We start from the raw sequence: 5,394 nt of genomic DNA, 5'->3' as shown, positions 1-5,394 counted from the left end.
TGAAGTTGATTTACTGTGCCTACTTGATTTTACAAAATCGTGTATCACAGCAGATTTTCAGAAACTGTATTTTTGTGTTCAAACATTTATTTCTCTCAACTGGGAAATGCTTTTTCAGAAATTCTTTCTCTAACATTTTTCATACATGTCCAAAACCTTCCCTCAAAATGTCATAATTTTTGGAGCTGTTTTACTATTTTTAACCGATTTTATAAAATCAGATGTATCTGCTACAGTACCTCCGGTCGACCGATTTTGCCGCCGGTCGACCGACGGACTGTCTGGAAATTTTCTCCGTTCCTGACCTTGTTTGCGGTCGACCGCGATTTTCTTCGGTCGACCGCTGGAGTCCCAAAGGCTCTTTTTAGAGCCGTTGCAGGTGGTTTTTTGGTCTTTTTGTAAGGGGTTTTGGTCTGAGGTTTTGGAGGCTATAAAAACCCTCTTTGATCTAAGTTTTCACTTTTTCTCTAAGAAGTTTTTAACAAGGGTTTTAAAAATGAGTTTAAGCTTGTTTAAGCTTGTTTAAGGGTTTGGTTTAAAGCAGTTTTAGCTTTCACAAGTGGAGGGGATTATCTTATTGTTTGGGCCTCAAATCTCCATCTCTCCCTCTTGATCTAGAGAAGTTTTCTAAACTCAAACTCTAGCTTTACATTTATATACTTGTTTGATTATCATTGTTCTTAAGCTAGATTTTATATTTGAGTTTAGTTTGATTTTGATTTATATCTCTTTGTTCACACACAACCTATTGAGCTTATTGTATTTACATTCATAGTATAATTTAGGGTTGTGGGTTTGTGACATTGAGAGTGAGCTTAATTGAGTTCTCATCTTGTTAGAGAGAACAATCATTTGTTATATTGTGCTTATTGTGAGAATCACTTTGTAATACACTTGTACACCGAGTGAGGAGTGTGTGGTGAGAGTCGGGGATCATCCCAAGAGGAGTGGCGTCGGTTGACGTGCCTAGGGAGAGGTTGTAACCGAGCACTTGAGGGAGACACGGCTAGGTCCAACACTTAGTGGGTGTAGAGTGTAATTGCAAGAGTGTGAGTTGTAGAGTTTTCGGTTAGCTAGAAAACTGAGTGTGTAGAAGAAGTTCTGACTTTCAAACCGGATTGTGTTAGTGGATTTCTCCCCGGGAGTGGGGAGCGGAGACGTAGGACGGAAGGTCCGAACTCCGTGATCATATTGCTTGTTTGAGTGTGCTTTGGCGTTCATTCATATTTATGTTCATATCTTATATCGCCATTGTCATTTAGCTCATATCTATATCATCCACTATCTTGTTTACATTGTTTACCCTTGTGTTCATATATCCTTGCATATATATATTTCATCATATAGGATATATCTTATTGTTCACATTGCTTATCCTAGCTCACATATCTTGTTGTATTTCATATTGCTAGGATAACTTGTTAATTAATTTTAATTGGCGCCGTGCACACGCCCTCCGCTTCCGTCCCAATCACATCACCATCAGCAAACACAAACCCATCCGTTATAATCGTTGCTACCCACCTCTCGCCGCACTGTCACCGTCTTTGCACGTCTATTTTGCTACCAACGATGACAATCACAATACCGGAGAGACATCTCTCACAATGACGCTGCCGCCATCAACTACATGCAGCTATAACACCTTGTGTCATCTGTGCATGCCCTTAGGCCCCGTTTGGCAAAGGGTTAAGGAAGAGGGGTTAAATAGAAGGATTAATGTACTTAGCCTATTCGATAATCTGAATGACTAAATTATTAACCCGTTAAATAAGTTTTATTTTAGCTCTTGTAAACAATTTTAATGTTTGGAAATAACAATGATTTTGACTATTTTCTTTATAGTTAGAAGGGTTAGCTTTTAATCCTTCTAAATAAGAGTATTAGTAAACCCCTCATTTTGAGGGGTTAACCCATTTTAATCTCTCTAGAGGTGTTAGTTTAACCCTTCTATATTTTTTATGTTTGGCAAATTATAGATGGTTAACTCACTTTAACCCTTATATATATTTTTTGTGTTTGGCCAGTTAATAAAGGGTTAAGTCTCATTAACCCCTCACTTAACCTTTTACTAATTAAATGATACCTTAAGGGACAACTTCCACCTCATGTCTCTATCCGCCGTCAACTGACAACCGCCACCTTGTGTCCTCTGTCAACGCCTCTAACGGACAGCCTCCAACTCGCATTCTCTATCCACACCTTCAACAGACAGTCTCCACCTTGCGTCCTCTATCCACGCCCTCAACGGAAAGTCTTCACCTCGCCGCCTGCAACCCCAACCAATATGCTCCAATTCAACCACTTCGCGCCACGCCAACATACACCTATGGAACTTGGCGCATCTTATTTAAACTCTCTATTATCAACCCATGTGAGGTTGATCGAGGGTGTTAAATATAATAGTATATATTCTTTTGGTAGCATATCTTTTATATTAGATAACATATACTCACATATTATAAGGATATCATTTCCTCATTTTTCTCCTTTATTTTCTTTTTTTACTGGAACTTTTCATATTTAGTCTTCCGTTAGTATAAGTATATGTAACTATCATCATCAATAATATCAAACCTTTTTCTAAAGTTATCAGAATTAAGGAGAAGGGTTAACATGGTTAGTCTATTTGTTAATTCGAATGGTTAAAGTTTTTATTCTGTTAGGTTAGTTTATTTTAATCTTTTTTTATTTTTATTTTTTGGAACAAAAAAGATTATGATCATTTTCTTTATAAGCGTGGGGTTAACTCTTAATTAATCTAAATAGGTGGATTTGTAAACCTCTCACTTTGAGAGGTTAACTTGTTTTAACCCTCTAGAAATATTTGTAAACCCTTTTTTTTGGCAAATTATGAGGGGTTAACTCAGTTTATACTGTGTGCAAATTTTGTGTCTTGACAAACTAAGAAGGGGTTAACTCTCCTTAACCCCTTTCTTAACCCTTTACCAAACGAGGTCATAAGGTATCGTTTGGCAAAGGGTTAAGTAAGAGGTTAAGGAGACTTAACCCTTTTTTAACCCGCCAAACACAAAAAATCTATACAATGGTTAAAGTAAGTTAACCCTCCATAATTTGTCAAACATAAAAAATATAGAAGGGTTAAGCTAACCCCTCTAGAGGGATTAAAACGAGTTAACCCCTCAAAACAAGGAGTTTACTAATACTCCTATTTAGAATGATTAAAAGTTAATCCTTCTAATTATAAAGAAAATAGTCAAAAACATTGTTATTCCCAAACACCAAAAATGATCACAATGGCTAAAATAAAACTTATATAATAAGTCAATAATTTAGCCTTTCGGATTATCAAGTAGGTTAGATATGTTAATCCTTCTCCTTAATCCCTCTTCCTTAACCCTTTATCAAATGGGGCCTAAGGTTTAATTAGTATAGAGAGTGATCTCCTATCGTTTTAAATTGGAACAGATTGACTTACAACACTTTAAATACCAGGAAAATATTTTTACTCATCTCAAATTTCTATCATCGCATTATTTTCCATAAAAAAAGTATTCAGTGAGAACGCTTCATGACAATAAATGTGCATTCAAAAGATGTCAATCATTGGATCTATACACGAATCCTGAAATTCAATGATCTAAATGTTGACGTTCATTTTATGCACATTTAATGTTATAGACCCGGTTGAACTTGATACTTTTCAATTTACGTACCACAGCATTTTTTTAAGAAATGGACGGTATATGAATATTCTGAAGGACAACTATAATTTGATCCTAATAACAGTTTGAGTATGACATAGGTAACAAAGTGCGCCAAAATCAGACGAAAATTTAGTAACTTCAACAAAACGGAATAGTACAAAAAGATTAACGACGTTGAAGCTGACAAAATTTACAAATCAAGTTATTAAGCACTTTATGGGGTCATAAAGCTTGTAATTAACTTCTGACGCCTCTCTAATCTAAGCTGTTGAGTGACCTTCAATATTTCTTCGCGTCACGTGTTAATTAATTTCTGGAGTAATTAATTTACGGTAATCATTCTGATTGTCCTACCACTTGCTTTGCATCAAAACCTCAGGACTTGTACACGAGAACCCACTTAAGCAATTGGATGGTAACGCTCAAAAGTTTAACAAAGAAAGTTTCAAGCAATCGATCAAAGGTACAAAATGACTGAAATATAGGATCAGATTCCGCTTTTCGTGGGGGGAAAGGATTCTGCTTTTATTTAGAGCAACACTAACATCGGTGGATTATTTATTTAGAGAGAGCCATCTAGAAACCAACACCTTAATCAATTATCCACCGTTAACTGCGTTGTTATTTAAGAAAAATTCCTCAAGGACCCAAAATATGGGACCAATAGAGGGGACAAGTGAGGTGTCCCCCTCCTATTGGATAATGAGTTGACCATCATTAATGATGATCAACTCATTATCCAATAAGAAGGGGACACCTCACTTGTCCCTTTTATTAGTCTCATATTTTGGTTGCAACAAAAACAAAAATAGGAACAGCGCGGAATGGGCGCTGGGGTTCTGCTCTGTCAATTTTTCTTTCATTTTGGGGATCGCATTTGTGCCTGCGGGCTGCCGATTCAAAGTTGTTTGTCAAGCAAGTTAGTTGGTGGATAATTGTCGGGTTGCCAAAATAACTGATCTGTGTGGCACATTAGTACCCTTGATCATGCACACATGAAATTTGTTTATCCGGATATTTCTCTATAACACTTACGTGCTAAGTTTAGAGGCTTTTTAACTATTAATGCTTGTCAAAGTTGCTATTAAATCTACCAAAAAGTTATTCTTAAACTTATCTTAATTTTACTTTAAAATAGAATTGGAATATGTTTAATGAAAATTTGACAAGTAGTATTGGTTGATTAATTATAAAATTCAAATGTTAGTGTCATAAGGGAAAATTCAAGTGAAAATTTTCACATCCACATGATGGATAGTACTAATATATTAAATTTAAAGAACGTAAGATATTTATTTGCTACAAAAAACAACTCATGGTATATATAATTGTCAAAGTGAGAAAACTTTATGATAGTTAAGTGTCATGTACGCTAGAAAGTATGAAAACCCTCAAACAACATGATCCCCAAGGAACTCTATTTCGATTGCCCCTCAACTAACAATCTACTATCTTAAGGGGCACAAACTTGATTAACATTTCATCTTGTTAAAGAAAAAAAGAATTATTTACATCTCAATATCCTATGGCATGGTGTAACTACACGGGTGACCCTAAGATTTCTCTATCTACACGAACAATCTTGAAATTAATAACGAGATTACATGGCTAACTCGAAGAATACTTTCATTTGGCCTACATGTGTAATATTTGTCAATAACCTCAGGGTTACCCGCATAGATACACTAACCTTAAGGTCACCCGTGTAATTAACTATACCACAATA

This window comes from Asparagus officinalis, chromosome 5, assembly GCF_001876935.1.
Source record: "Asparagus officinalis chromosome 5, Aspof.V1, whole genome shotgun sequence".
NCBI classification, from domain to species: domain Eukaryota; kingdom Viridiplantae; phylum Streptophyta; class Magnoliopsida; order Asparagales; family Asparagaceae; genus Asparagus; species Asparagus officinalis.
This window is presented reverse-complemented; position numbering follows the sequence as displayed.